The sequence below is a fragment of the Chiloscyllium punctatum genome, chromosome 6, assembly GCF_047496795.1.
Source record: "Chiloscyllium punctatum isolate Juve2018m chromosome 6, sChiPun1.3, whole genome shotgun sequence".
Taxonomy (NCBI): Eukaryota; Metazoa; Chordata; class Chondrichthyes; order Orectolobiformes; family Hemiscylliidae; genus Chiloscyllium; species Chiloscyllium punctatum.
The window spans coordinates 94,438,662-94,454,581 of NC_092744.1; the positions used below are offsets into that span (position 1 = coordinate 94,438,662).

The window sequence follows — 15,920 nt, forward strand, 5'->3', positions numbered from 1 at the left end:
AAAACACCTAAACTATGAAACCGCTCATTTCCATACAATCCTCCCTCCCTCCCTCCCTCCTCAAATGCCTTCATCACCATGAAACCTCACAATTACTGAAGCCTCCTTTTGGCACTGCAAACCTCCTAATATCTGCAAAATCCTCGTGTCCTGATATCCCTCCCTATCTCTGTAACTCCCTCCACCCTCCAGTGTCATTCTGGGGAGCATGGGAGAGGAGAGAACGTTTGTAGAGTTTGGACCATATTACGGAGGTAGAATTCTGGGAATTACAGATTTAGTTTTATGTCTGTGGTGTGCAGATTATTGGCGAGGACTCTAAAGACAGGATATACGACTACTTGGAAAACCATAGTTAAATTAGCCACAGTCAGTATGGGTTTGTGAGCGGTCAGGTCATACCTCACAAACCTTATTGAATTCTTTGAGGATATGGCAGAATATGTTGATGGCTCATTCAGAAAAGAAGGAAAATTGGGATACAGGGAAATCTGTCTGTCTGGATACAGGATTGGATGGCCCAGAGAAGACAGAGGGTGGCAGCAGATGGACAGTATTGAGCCTGGAGCTCAGTGACCAGTGGTGTTCTGTAACAATCAGCTCTGGGACTCTGCTCTCTGTGAATTTTGTAACTGACTTGGATGTGGATGTTGGAGAGTGGGTTAGTAAGTTTGCCAATAACGTGAAGTTTGGTGGAGTGGTGGGGAATGTGGAGAGCTGTTGTAGAATGCAATGGGACATTGACAGGACACAGAGCTGGGCTGGAAGTGACAGATGGAGTCCAATCCGGAAAAGTGTGAAGTGATTCATTCTGGAAGGTCGAATTTGAATACAGAATACAGGGTGAAAGGCGGAATACTTGGCAGAGATCATGGGGTCAGTGTCCATAGATCCCTCAAAATCGCCACGCACGTTGGTAGGGTTGTTAAAAAGGCACTTGTTGTGTTGGCTCCCCTTAGAAGGGGATTGACGGTAAGAGCCGTGAGGTTTTACTGCATCTTTATAGCGTCCTGGTGAGACCACACTTGGAATATTGTGTTCAGTTCTGGTCCCCTGTTTACAGGAAGGATGCGCACGATTTAGAGAGCGTACACAGGAGATTTACCAAGATGCTGCCTGTAATGGAGGGCAGTTCTTACAAAAAAAGGTGAGGGAGCGAAGGATTTTTTCATTGGAGTGAAGAAGGGGGCGGGGCGACTTTGTGGATGTGAACAAGATGATAAGAGGCACAGAGTGAGTGAATAGTCAGAGACTTTTCCTCCTTTGGCATAAATGGCTATTACAAGGGGGTGTAACTTTAAGGTGAATGGAGGATGGATAAGAGAATAGAGAATGGTAGGTGGTTGGATGGACTGCCAATGGTGGTAGTAAAATTAGGCACATCTGGGACATTTAATAGAATCTTGGACAGACACATGGATAATAGTAAAATGAAGGGGATGTAGTTTATTTTGATCTTACAGTTGGATAAAAGGTTGGCATGAAATCATGGCCGAAGGGTCTTGGGCTGAACTGTTCTGTGTTCTGTGTTCTGTCTGGTAAACTGGGTAATAAGCTCAGATCAGTGTCAAAGGATATGGCTTTCAGGAGGAGCTCGTGAACTGGATACAAAATTTGCTTGATGGTAGGAGACAGAGGGTGGTGGGAGTCATGTTGTTTTTTTCTGGCTGGAGACATGTGACCAGCGGTGGAGTGGGTCCACTGGTGTTTGTCATTTGGATAAATGGTTTGGATGGGAATATTGGTTTCCTGGTAAGTAATTGTTTTGTGTGACACTGAAATTGGTGGTAAAGTGGATAGTGGAGAATGTTATCTGTGATACAACAGGATGAACAGTACTGCTGGGATAGTGGGCTGAAGAATAGCAGATGGAGTTTAATTAGATAAAGGTGAGGTGTTCCATTTTGGTGAAACAATCCAGGGCGGGACTTGTACAGTTATTGTTCGGGCCCTGGGTAGTGTTTTCAGTCAGTGATCCAGTGACCCAGGTACACATTTCTTTGAATGTGGTGTCACAGGTAGACAGGCTGGTGAAGAAGGCATTTGGGATGGTTACCTTCATTCGGGAGAGCATTAAGAGTAAGAGTTGGGATGTCATGTTGTGGCTGTAAAAGACATTGGTGGGGCCACCATTAAAACATTGTTGATCAGTCGGAAGAACTCATCTAGTTCACTAACCTCCTTTAGGGAAGGACATCAAATATTCTAACCTGGTCTGGCCAACATGTGACTCCAGACCCACAGCAATATGGCTGACTCTGAGCTGCCCTCTGGGTAATTAGCAGAGGGGTCAAAGAACGTTGTTCCAGGCAGTGACACCCACATCCCATGAATGATATACCTCTGTCCCTCCGTACCTCTGCAAACCCCTCCAGCTGCAGCAATCCGTCCTGGCTTTGTAACACCCTGACCACTCTCTGTAACACTCTCACCACCTCCAGCACATTCATCTCTCCCTGTTCCTATCGTGTCATTAAACCTTGACAATGATTCCCCTTCCCACTGCCCTCCTCCTGCTAGCAGACCCATTGCAATTACTCCTAAAACACTCTCTCACTTCAGGCTTTTAAGTACTTTTTGGTGATCTTCTCAGCCTCATTATCTAGTATGATTCGTTTTGTCCTGAGTAAAGGATCAGTGGGAATTTCTTGCTGAGGTTTTTACTGTTTCAATTGAATGTCCTTTTGTTGAGTATTTTGCATTGTCCCTTCAAATATTTTCCACTGTTCATTTACAGGCACATATTTCAGTCTGTTTCCCGCGTTTACCTTGGTCAGTTCTCCTGTCAAACTCATGTAATTGTCTATTTTTATTTCTAGTTGCAGATTTCCTTTCTGTGAATCACTTTAAAACTTTATTTATTTTAACTGCACTTTACCACATTTCCCGAAGGATCTCTGCAGGTGACATTACTCATTCACTAAGTTTCATTACATGGTCGCTCTGCGATAGTTATGTCCCTTAACAGTTGCACAATGTGTTTTTCAAAGAAACACTGAAAAAAAATTAACCAAACTCATCTTCCAATACCAATGGTGACTGTGTGATTGTCCCAGATTATACAAATATTTAAGTTTCCCAAAGTTATCACAATGTGTTTGTTAAAAAAATTCCAATGAGTTCGTGTGTAATGCAGTGATGAACAATGGAATGCTGTTCAGTGGCTAAAACTGTTCTGCTGCTTGTGTCCTTGGCAAGTAGTAGCCAGAATGTACATTCAGACTGACTCTACTTCATGATCTGAGGCCAAATGCTTTCTCTGTAATGCCTTTGTTATCCATTATTGTTATCGTTGCCCATTTTGCCTGAGTTTGCACAAGATTACAAACCACTGAATATTTTTGTTCACCCTGTATCCATGTCTCCCTGGTGTCTAAATCTCTCTTATCTCTGTGTCACAAATCCTTCGACCATATTGCAGCAACGTTGTCCGTTTAAAAAAAAACATAATATATTCTCTTCCACAATTTTCCGTCACAAATCTATTTGCTGATGTACAATTTTAGATGAGATTACTTACAGTGTGGAAACAGGCCCTTCGGCCCAACAACTCCACACCGACCCGCCGAAGTGCAACCCACCCATACCCTTACATTTACCCCTTACCTAACACTACGGACAATTTAGCATGGCCAATTCACCCGACCTGCACATCTTTGGACTGTGGGAGGAAACCGGAGCACCCGGAGGAAACCCACGCAGACAAGGGGAGAACGTGCAAACTCCACACAGTCAGTCGCCTGAGGCGGGAATTGAACCCAGGTCTCTGGCGCTGTGAGGCAGCAGTGAGAACCTCTGAGCCACCGTGCCGCCCCGATAAGTCAACACTGACCCTGCGAAGAACAGCCCACCCAGAACCATTCCCCTACACCTAACACTGTGGGCAATTTTCCATGGCTAATTCACCTAACCTGCAACTTTTTGGACTGTGGGAGGAAACCGGAGCACCCGGAGGAAACACACACAGACACGGGGAGAATGTGCAAACTCCACACAGACAGTTGCCTGAGGCGGGAATTGAGCCCGGGTCTCTGGTGCTGTGACGCAGCAGTGCTAACCACTGTGCTATCGTGCCGCCCTCAACGTAAAAATTTTAGTTAAACTCTGTCTCCTCCTGTTCCTTTCTGCTTGTCTTCAGTCACATTCCCATGCTGCTCCCATACTTCACCTTTCTTTTGTGGTTTTGGAAAGATCCTTTCACTTGAATCCTGTCCCTGCATCCTCTCTGTCAGTTTAATGCCCTGTCCATAAACCTACCAACATGATTAGCCAGGACACTGCTCCTAGTACAGTTCCAGGGGGACCATCCTAATAGATTTTTTTTAAATCAGGTATGGGATGTGTGAGTCTCTGTCTGACCAGCCTTTATTGCCCAGTCCCAGAAGCCCTTGAACTGAGTAGCTTGCTCGGCCATTTCAGAGGGTAATTGAGGGGCAAACCCTTTGCTGTGGGGATGTCGTGCAGACCACGTGAGGATGGGCAGATGTCCTTCTCTAAAGGACAAGTGTTTGGATTTGTTGTACATCAGTAATGGTTTCATACTTATTTGTGGATTAATAATTATTATTTTTAAAATTATTGATTTCAAATGTCTCCTTTTCAGATGGCGGGATTCAATCCTGCCTCCCCTGAACATTAGCTGAGGTTTTAGATACATTCTCTCGCAATAATACCACTCGGCCATTACTTCACCTGCTCACTGGGTGCTCATCCCTGAGCACTGATACCAGGGCATCATGAAGCTAAACCCATTCTTCCCACACAATTGTGTGATCCTGACATCTTCCAGCAATCTGGGACTATTACTTAATATTGCTCCATTTTCCAGATCTCTGTGGGACTCTGTGCCATTCTCCATGTGTAACCTTCACTGCATCTGTTTAATTTCCCATTCTGTCTATTTCTCTGTCTCCTGTAGGTACTGAGGAAAGTCCTGACTCAATAGCCTTCCCAGCTGCTGGGTGGGTCGTCCATCACCTCATTGAATGCAGTTGGTCTGCCAGAGAGAGACAAAGGGAAAGGAGATCTGGAGCCTTCAATAAATCCTGTAGTGAGGTAAGGTCACCCACAGTGCACAGAGCAAAGAACAATGAGAGGGCTCCAAACATCTGTGAACACAACATGACATAGATACAGTGCTGGAGGGGAGTACAGTGCACACACACCCCCCAGGCTCAATCCCCACCCCAATGTAAGTTCTGTTATATTAAAACTCACTACTCTGCAACAGTGTATCTATGGCATGTCTTGTGGTCCAGTGTCTTCGATAATTTTTAATCCTGTAACAGATCCTATCGCTGTAACCTCCTCCCTTCCCGATAGTCCCTCCACATATTTGAATTGTGCTGCATTCCAGACTACCATCCCCATCGCTGTAACTTGCTTCATTGTCTACAACATGCCTTATCTCGGTAGTCTCCTCATGGACTGCAGATGCTGGAAACCAGAGTCTAGATTAGAGTGGTGCTGGAAAAGCACGGCAGGTCAGGCAGCATCCGAGGAGCATGAAAATCGATGTTTCAGGCAAAAGCCCTTCATCAGGAACAGAGGCCGGGAGCCTGCAGAGTGGGGAGATAAATAAGAGAGGGGTGGGGATGGGGAGAAAGTAGCATAGAGTACAGTAGGTGAATGGGGTGGGAAAGAAGGTGATAGGTCAGAGTGGAGGATGGGGGAAGGTAGCAAAGAGTACAATGGGTGAATGGGGGTGGGGATGGGGGTGATAGGTCAGAGAGGAGGGTGGAATGGATAGGTGGGAAGGGAGATAGGCCATTAGGACAGGTCATGAGGGCGGGGCTGAGCTGGAAGGCTGGAGGTGGGGTGAGATGGGGGAAGGGGAAATGAGGAAACTGGTGAAGTCCACATTGATGCCCTGGGGTTGAAGTATTCCGAGATGGAAGGTGAGGCGTTCTTCCTCCAGGCGTTGGGTGGTGTGGAAGTGGCGGTGGAGGAAGCCCAGGACCTGCATGTCCTCGGCAGAGTGGGAGGGGGAGTTGAAATGTTGAGTCACAGGGCGGTGGGGTTGATTGGTGCGGGTGGCCCAGAGATGTTCCCTAAAGTGCTCTGCTCGGAGGTGTCCAGTCTCCCCAATGTAGAGGAGACCGCATCGGGAGCAACGGATACAATAAATGATATTGGTGGATGTGCAGGTAAAACATTGGATGTGGAAGGCTCCTTTCGGGCCTTGGATGGTGGTGAGGGGAGAGGTGTGGGCGCAGGTTTTGCAATTCCTGCATGGCAGGAGAAGGTGCCAGGAAGGGAGGGTGGGTTTTTGGGGGGCATGGAACTGACCAGGTAGTCACAGAGGGAATGGTCTTTGCGGAAAGTGGAGAGGGGTGGGGAGGGAAATATATCCCTGATGGTGGGGTCTGTTTGGAGGGGGCGGAAATGGCGGCGGATGATTTGGTTTCTGAGAAGGTTGGTCGGGTGGAAGGTGTGCACCGGGGTGTTCTGTCCTTGTTACGGTTGGAGGGGTGGGGTCTGAGGGCGGAGGTGCAGGATGTTGACGAGATGCATTGGAGGGCATCTTTTACCACGTGGGAAGGGAAATTCCGATCTATAAAGAAGGAGGCTATCTGATGTGTTCTGTGGTGGAACTGGCCGACCTGGGAGCAGGTACGGTGGATGTGGAGGTATTGGGAATAGGGGTTGGGAATTTTGCAGGCGGTAGGGTGGGAACATGTGTAATCTAGGTAGCTGTGGGAGTCGGTAGGTTTGTAAAAAATGTCGGTGTCAAGTCGGTTGTCATTAATGGGGATTGAGAGGTCCAGGAAGGGGAGGGAGTTGTCTGAGATGGTCCAGGTAAATTTAAGGTCAGGGTGGAATGTGTTGGTGAAGTTGCTGAATTGCTCAAACTCCTCGAGGGAGCACGAGGTGGTGCCAATGCAGTCATCAATGTTGCGGAGGAAGACGTGGGGAGTAGTGCCAGTGTAACTACGGAAGATGGACTGTTCTACGTAGCCAACAAAGAGACAGGCATAGCTCGGGCCCATACGGGTGCCCATGGCTACCCCTTTGGTCTGGAGGAAGTGGGAGGATTTGAAGGAAAAATTGTTAAGGGTGTGGACAAGTTCAGCCAAACGAATGAGAGTATTATTGGAAGGGTGCTGTTGTGGATGTCGGGAGATGAAGAAACGGAGGGCTCGGAGGACCTGGTCATGGTGGATGGAGGTGAAGAGGGATTGGATATCCATGGTGAAGATGAGGCGTTGGGGGCCTGGGAAACGGAAGTCTTGGAGGAGTGGAGGGTGTGAGTGGTGTCTCAAACGAATGTGGGTAATTCCTGGACTGGGGGATAGGACAATGTCGAGGTAGGTAGACAAGGTAGACATGCGTTTGATGGAATAGGAGCATGCTGAGAGAATGGGTCGGCCAGCGTGGTCAGGCATGTGGATCTTGGGAAGGAGGTAGAACCGGGCAGTGTGGGATCCCGGACAATGAGGTTGGAAGCTGCGGGTGGGAGATCTCCTGAGGTGATGAGGTTCTGTCTGCTCTGGGAGATGACGGTTTGGTGATGGGAGGTGGGTCATGGTAGAGGGGGTGGTAGGAGGAGGTGTCTTTGAGTTGGCATCATGGCTTCAGCTGTGTAGATGTCAGTGCACCAGACTACCACTGCACCCCCTTTATCTGCTGGTTTGATGGTGAGGTCGGTATTGGAGCAGAGGAAGTGGAAGGCTGCACGTTGTGAGGGTGAGAGGATGGAGTGGGGGAGGGGGTAGATAGGTTTAGGCAGTTAATGTCTCGGTGGAAGTTGGAAATGAAGAAATCGAAGACAGGTAATAGGCCAGCGCGGGGTGTCCAGGTGGATGGAGTGTATTGGAGGCCGGCAAAGGGGTCCTCAGAGAAAATAGGCGGGAGTCTTCATTGTAAAAGTAAGCTCTGAGGCGGAGGGGGTGGAAGAAGTGTTCGATGTCACGGCGTGTATTATATTCATTGATGTGTGGATGGAGGGGGATAAAGGTGAGGCCTTTGCTGAGGACTGATCATTCATCCTCAGTGAGGGGTAGGTTAGGGGGTTGGTGAAAACTCGGCAGGACTGGGAGCTGGGACCAAGCGGAGGTGTGGAGCTGGGGGAGGCGACGGAGCCTGTAACTGGAGTGGGTGTGGTGTTAGGGAGAATGGGGATGGAGTCATGAGCAGGGGTGGTGTTCCCCTCAGGGTTCTGGGGGCAGGGATGGTGACGGTGGGACTTGGGGGTGGTGTCAGCAAAATGCAGGTGAGTGGCGTTGGTGGGGCGGAAGTGGTGACAAACACGGAAGTGGGGGGGCGTGGAAGTCACTGAGTGTGTGACATCAGCGATGATGTGAGGGGCGGAAGTGATGTCACTTGTGGTGAATGAGGAATTGTGAGGGGCGGAAATGGCATTTACTTTATTTTAACCAATAATTTCCTGTCACAAATCTGTTTGACAATGTCATATTTTAATTAAACTCAGTCCCTTACTGTTTCTTTCTTTTGGTCTTCATTCACATCTCCATGGTGTTCCAATATTTCAATCTTACTCTTTGGACTTGGGAATTTCCATTCCCCTCAGACCTGTCCCCCTCCTCATCTGTGTCCATTTATAGCACACTGCATAATCCTGATACCTGGGGAGCCTATCCCAATAAAATAGCTCAGTCTTCCCTGAGTACTGGTAGCAGTGCTCACTGGTCAGAACCACTTCTGATGATACCATTGTGTGATCCTGAAGTCTTCCAGCACTCTGGTGATATCACTCAGTCTCTCTCCATGTGCTATCCCTCACTGTGTGGGTCTAATTGCTGCCTCTGTCAGTGTCTCTCACTCTTGCAGCTACTCCAGATCCTGAGCCAACAGCATTCTCCACTCCAGAGGGAAGCAACTGCACAGGCCAGGGACGGAGACTGGGAATTTCCAGTTCTCTGTGGGACTCAGTGCCATTCTCCACGTGGAACCTTCATTGCATTAATCTAATTTGCCATTCTGTCCACTTCTCTGTCTCCTGTAGGTATTCCTGATGTCCCTGACTCAGCAGAATTCCCAATTCATGAATCGTCCAACACCACATTGAAGACAGTTGGTCAGCCAGAGACAGATGGAGAGGGAGATCTGAACCCTTCAGTAAATCCTGCAGCCGCTAAGATCACTCACAGTAAACAACACAGGGAGGAGTTAGTGGGCTTTAATTCAGACCCTGAGGGCATGATGTAGGAACAATGCTGGGCAAGGAACATGAGAAAATTCTCAGGCTTCATTATCACCATCTTGTCTGTAAATTCATCTGTTCCACAGAACCCTCCCTATGTCTGTCAGTTTCTCCATTGTCTGTTTCATCGATACCACTTCCCCTATCTCTATCAGCCCCTACAATCCTGCTTATCCCTGTCAGCTCCTCATATCAGTAAAACTCTCCAAGTTTCTGCCTTTGCCTTTAATCCCGGGTTCTGTCACATCTCTCCTTTACTGGAAAAAAAACAACTCTTCAGTTCCTTAAGCCATCATGGTCAGTATAGTCCTTTCCAGACCTGAAAAACCTCCCTGTCTTTGTGACTTTTTTGAACTCCTACTACCTTCATGATCTCTGTAACCTTCCCATCACGACAACAAAAAAGCTCTTTTCCTTAGTAACCTCCTCCAGCTGTGAGACTCCTCCTTGTCTCTGGGCACAAAGCAGAGTGACCCTGCTTCTCTCATAAATTAGTTTCTGCCTTTATAATGATGACTATGAACTCCTCCTGTCTCTAAAACTCAGTCTCTGTAAACACTGCTGGTCCCGATTGATGTAATTTCCTTCGGTAACAACAAATCTTTATACCTTAAATCTCCTCCAGACGCGACCACACAGTTTATTTCTATAACCTCAATGAGTGATAGAGTCCTAGAGATATACAGCACGGACACAGACCCTTCGGTCCAACCCGTCCATGCCGACCAGATATCCCAACCCAATCTAGTCCCACCTCCCAGCACTCGACCCATATCCCTCCAAACCATTCCCATTTATATACCCATCCAAATGCCTCTTAAATGTTGCAATTGTCCCAACCTCCACCACATCCTCTGGCAGCTCGTTCCATACACGTTCCACACTCTGCGTGAAAAGATTGCCCCTTAGGTCTCTTTGATATCTTTCCCCTCTCACTCTAAACCTATGCCCTCGAGTTCTGGACTCCCTGACCCAAGGGAAAAGACTTTGTCTGTTTATCCTATCCTATCCATGCCCCTCATAATTTTGTAAACCTCTATAAGGTCACCCCTCAGCCTCCGAAGCTCCAGGGAAAACCACCCCAGCCTGTTCAGCCTCTCCCTCTGGCTCAAATCCTCTAATCCTGGCATCATCCTTGTAAATCTTTTCTGAACTGTTTCAAGTTTCACAACAATTCTTCCGATAGGAAGGAGACCGGAATTGCACAAAATATTCCAACAGTGGCCAGACCATTGTGCTGTACAGCCGCAACATGACCTCCCATCTCCTGTACTTAATACTCTGACCAATAAAGGAAAGCATACCAAATGCCGCCTTCACTCTTTTATCTATCTGCGATTCCACTTTCAAGGAGCTATGAACTTGCACTCCAAGGTCTCTTTGGTCAGCAACACCCCCTAGGACTTTACCATTACGTGTATATGTCCTGCTAAGATTTGCTTTCCCAAAATGCCGCACATCGCATTTATCTGAATTAAACTCCATCTGCCAGTTAGCCCATTGTCCCATCTGGTCCAGATCCTGTTGTAACCCTCTTCGCTGTCCACTACACCTCCAATTTTGGTGTCATCTATAAACTTACTAACTATACCTCTTATGCTCGCATCCAAATCATTTATGTAAATGACAAAAAGTAGAGGGCCCAGCACTGATCCTTGAGACAATCCACTGGTCACAGGCCTTCAGTCTGAAAAACAGCCCTCCACCACCACTATCTGTCTTTTACCTTTGAGCCAGTTCTGTATCCAAATGGTTAATTCTCCCTGTATTCCATGAGTTCTAACCTTGTTAATCAGCCTCCCATGGGGGACCTTGTCGAATGCCTCACTGAAGTCCATATCGATCACATCTATCACTCTGCCCTCATCAATCTTCTCTGTTACGTCGTCAAAAAACTCAATCAAGTTTATGAGACATGATTTCCCACGCACAAAGCCATGTCAACTATTCCTAATCAGTCCTTGCCTTTCCAAATACATGTGCATTTTGTCCCTCAGGATTCCCTCCATCAACTTGCCCACCACTGAGTTTTGGCTCACTGGTCTATACTTCCCTGGCTTGTCTTTACCACCCTTCTTAAACAGTTGCACCACTTTTGCCAACCTCCAGTCTTCTGGCATCTCACCTGTGATTATTGATGATACAAATATCTCAGCACGAGGCCCAGCAATCACTTCTCTAGCTTCCCACAGAGTTCTCGGGTACACCTGATCAGTTCCTGGGGGTTTATTCTCCTTTTACTGTTTCAAGACATCCAGCACTTCCTCCTCTGTTTCTCTGGACATTTTGCAAGATGTCACCATCGATTTCCCTACAGTCTATATCTTCCATATGAATTTCTACAGTAAATACTGATGCAAAATATTCATTTCGTATCTCCCCCATTTTCTGCGGCTCCACACAAAGGCCGCCTTTCTGATCTTTGTGGGGCCCTATTCTCTCCTTCGTTACCCTTTTTTCCTTTAATATATTTGTAAAAACCCTTTGCATTCTTCTTCATTCTCTTTGTCAGACCTATCTCATGTGCGCGTTTTGCCCTCCTGATTTCGCTCTTAAGTATACTCCTACTTCCTTTATACTCTTCTAAGGATGCACTCGGTCTACCCTGTCTATTCTTGACATATGCTTCCTGCTTTTTCTGAACCAAACACTCAATTTCTTTAGTCATCCAGAATTCCCAATAATTACCAGCCTTCCCTTTCACCCTGACAGGAATATACGTTCTCTGGATTCTCATAACCTCATTTCTGAAGGCTTCCCATTTTCCAGCCGTCCCTTTAGCTGCGAACATCTGCCTCCAATCAGCTTTCAAAAGTTCTTGCCTTATACCGTCAAAATTGGCCTTTCTCCCATTTAGAACATCAACTTTTAGATCTGGTCTATTCTTTTCCATCACTATTTTAAAACAAATAGAACATCAACTTTTAGATCTGGTCTATTCTTTTCCATCACTATTTTAAAACAAATAGAATTATGGTCGCTGGCCTCAAAGAGCTCCCCCACTGACAGCTCACTCACCTGCCCTGCCTTATTTCCTCAGAGTAGGTCAAGTTTTGCACCTTCTCTAGTAGGTACATCCACATACTGAATCAGAAAATTGTCTTGTACACACTTAACAAATTCCTCTCCATCTAAACCTTTAACACAATGGCAGTCCCAGTCAATGTTTGGAAAGTTAAAATCCCCTACCTTACCTACCCTATTATTCTCACAGATAGCTGAGATCTCCTTACAACTTTGTTTGGCAATTTCATTTTGACTATTGGGGGGTCTGTAATACAATCCTAATAAGCTGATCATCCCTTTCTTATTTCTCAGTTCCACCCAGATAACTTCCCTGGATGTATTTCTGGGAATATCCTTCCTCAGCACAGCTGTAATGCTATCCCTTATCAAAAATGCCACTCCCCTTCTCTCTTGCCTCCCTTTCTATCCTTCCTGTAGGATTTGTATCCTGGAATATTAAGCTGCCAGTCTTGCCCATCCCTGAGCCATGTATCTGTAATTGCTATGAGATCCCAGTCCCATGTTCCTAACCATGCCCTGAGTTCATCTGCCTTCCCCGTTAGGCCCCTTGCATTGAAATAAATGCAGTTTAATTTATTAGTCCTCCCTTGTCCCTGCCTGTCCTGACTGTTTGACTCCCTTCTGTTCTCAGCTGGACCCGTCTCGGATCGAGCTCCCAAAATCCTCCCTGTGATTGTTATCACGTCCCATCGCCGCATTCCTCCAAATCTCTGTAAAGTCCTCCCATTCCTAAAACCCGCCCTGTATCTGTCACCTGTCCCAGCTTCCACATCCCTCCCTATCTCCCTATCTCCGTAAGACACCATCCCCCCACCCACCCCCGTCCCAGTTACTACATCCCGCTGTATCACGAAATGCCAGTAGTCACTATAATATCAGATTAAGGCGTGAAAGCAGGAATACTGTACTGGGTTAAATGATCAGTCGTGATCACATTGAATGGTGGGACCGGCTCTGTGGTCAAATGGCCGATACCTGCTCTTCTTTCCTGTGCTTCTCTATAAACATACGATCCATATAACCTCCTTCAGTCCCCACATCCCTCCCTCTCTCCATAAACTCCTTCAGTCCCCATGACTCTTCCTATCCATGTAACCTGAATCATTCCCCAGAAACCTCCCTAACTCCATAACCTCCAAAAGGTCCCACAACCCTCCCTATCTCCATAATCTCATCCTGACCCAATGACCCTCCCGTTCAGAGTAACCTCCTTCAATCCCCATGATCCTCCTGATCTGTGCAACCTCCTTCAGACCCAACAGCCCTGCAGATCTCTTTGGCCTCTTTCAGGCCCCACATCACTCCCTATCTCCATAATGTCCTTCAGTCACCACTGCACTCTCTGTGTCCATAATCTCATACAGTCCGCACATCGCTCCCTATCTCCATAATTTCCTTCAGTCCCCACGACCCTCCTTATTCCCAAAACCTCTATTACCTGTTGAACCTGTAAGCTACCTTTTTCAGATTGATAAACACGAACTCCCATAACCCTTTCTGCTGCCAGTCTGAAACCAAGCAGTGTTAGCCTGACAGTAGGTCGGTAGCTGAAATATGTTTGAAAGGATATGTCAATGAACAATAACTGGACCCTTAGAAACGCTTTTAATAAAAAGAGAATATGTTTTTGAGCATGTTGGATTTTATTTTTATTGGTAAGAATATAAATGGCAGAATAGATACGGGTGTAGGAGTGGTTGTACCGAGGAAACGGTTTATTTGAATTTTCAGAAACCTTTACACAAGTTTCAATAAGGGCTAAAGAGTAACTTGTTAGAGAATAGGGCACCTTAACTGTCAGGACGTGGGTGAGATATTAGACGAAATAGTGTTGTCAGAATTTACTGTGGAGAAAGACATGGAAACTCGGGAAGTTGGGGACATAAATAGTGATGTCTTGGAAAGAATCCTCACCAGAGAAGAGAAAGTGCTGCAATATTAAAATAAATAAAGGTAGATCAATCCTCAATCACTTGTTAGTTTGATCCTAGAATATTGTGGGAATCTGGGGAAGATATTGCAGTGTCCCTAACAGAGATATTTATATTATCAACATACACAATGAGTTACTGGAAGACTGGAGGGTGTTCCATCACTTTAAGGCTTCAGGGAGCAGCCAGGAAATCACAGCCCAGTGATCCACTGGTATGTTGTTGGAGGAGATTCTGAGAGAAATGAGCTACATATATTTGGAAAGGCAAGGGCTGATTAGAGATAGTCAGCATGGCTTTGTGAGTGGGAAACCGTGTTTCACAAACTCTTCGAGGAGTTGACCAAGAGATCGATGAAGGCAGAGCAGTCAACGTTGTCTACATGAACTTCAGCAAAGCATTTGACAAGGTTCCAGGGATGTAGAACATCTAATCAAGAGGAAGAAGGAAGCTAGCTTAAGTTTGAGGAACCAAGGATCAGAAGCTCTAGAGAGTTACATGGGGCAGCACGGTGGCTCAGTGGTTAGCACTGCTGCCTCACAGCACTAGGGACGCGATTTCAATTCCAGCCGCAGGCGACTGTCTGTGTGGAGTTAGCACATTCTCTCCATGTCTGTGTGGGTTACCGACAGGTGCTCCGGTTTCCACCCACAGCCCAAAGATCTGCAGGTTAGGTGAATCAGCCATGCGTTGTTCAAGAAAGGGAATAGAGATAATCCTGGGAATCACAGCCCTGTCAGTCTTCTGTCTGTGATGTGCAGATTATTGGAGACTCTGAGATCCAGGATTTATGATTCCTTGGAAAACCATAGTTTGATTATTGAATGTCATTATGGCTTTGTAAGGGACAGGTCATACCACACAAATCTTATTGAATCCTTTGAGAATGTGACAAAACACATTTATGGCTCATTGAGAAAGCACAGAGCATGGGATACAGGGAAACCTGCCTGCCTGGATACAGAATTCCTGGCCCATAGAAGACAGAGGGTGATGACAGATGGAAATCATTCAGCCTGGAGCTCAGTGACCAGTGGTTTTCTGCAGAGAGAGGTCAAAACATCTCTGCTCTTTGTGATTTTATGTATGACTTGGATGTGTGAGTGGAAGAGTGGGTAAGTAAGGTTGCCAATGACACGAAGGTTGGTGGAGTGGTGAATAGTGTGGATGTCTGCTGGAGGTTGCAATGGGGCATTGACAGGATGTAGAGCTGGGCTGAGAAGTGGCAGATTAAGTCAAATCTGGAAAAGTGTGAAGTGCTGCATTTTGGAAGGTGAGACTTGAATGCAGAATACAGGGGTAAAGGCAGAATACTGAATAGTGTGGAGGAACAGATGGATCTTGGATTTCATGAGCAGAGATCCCTCAAATTTGCCACCAACCTGATAGTGTTGTTAAGAAAGAATATGTTGTATTGGCTTTCATTTGCTGGGGGATTGAGTTTTAAAGCAATGAGGTTATGCTGCAGCTCTATACAGTCCTGTTTAGATCTCAATTAGAATATTGTGTTCAGTTTTGTTCCCTTCATTACAGGAAGGATGTGGAAGCTTTAGAGATTGTAAAGAGAAGGTTTACCAGGATACTGCCTGGACTGGAGGGCATGTCTAATAAAGAAAGGTTGAGGGAGCTAAGTCTTTTCTCATTGGAGTGAAGAAGAGTGTGGTGTGATTTGTTAGAGGTGAACAAAATGGTGTGAGGCAACGATAGATTGAACAGTGAGAGACCGCTTTATCCCATGGTACAAGGGGTCATAATTGTAGGGTGATAGGAGGATAGGTAAGGGGGGATTTCAGAATTAG

General features: G+C 46.4%; 1 long non-coding RNA gene across 2 annotated transcripts in view; it reads left to right on the forward strand.

Annotated features, from left to right (window-relative positions):
• Positions 1-15,920, forward strand: part of LOC140479199 (uncharacterized) — a 73,119-nt gene that overhangs the window by 17,006 nt on the left and 40,193 nt on the right. For both annotated transcript variants that reach the window (XR_011960973.1, XR_011960974.1), the window contains exon 3: positions 4,919-5,055. This is a non-coding gene — a long non-coding RNA (uncharacterized lncRNA). The remainder of the gene's footprint in view (positions 1-4,918; positions 5,056-15,920) is intronic.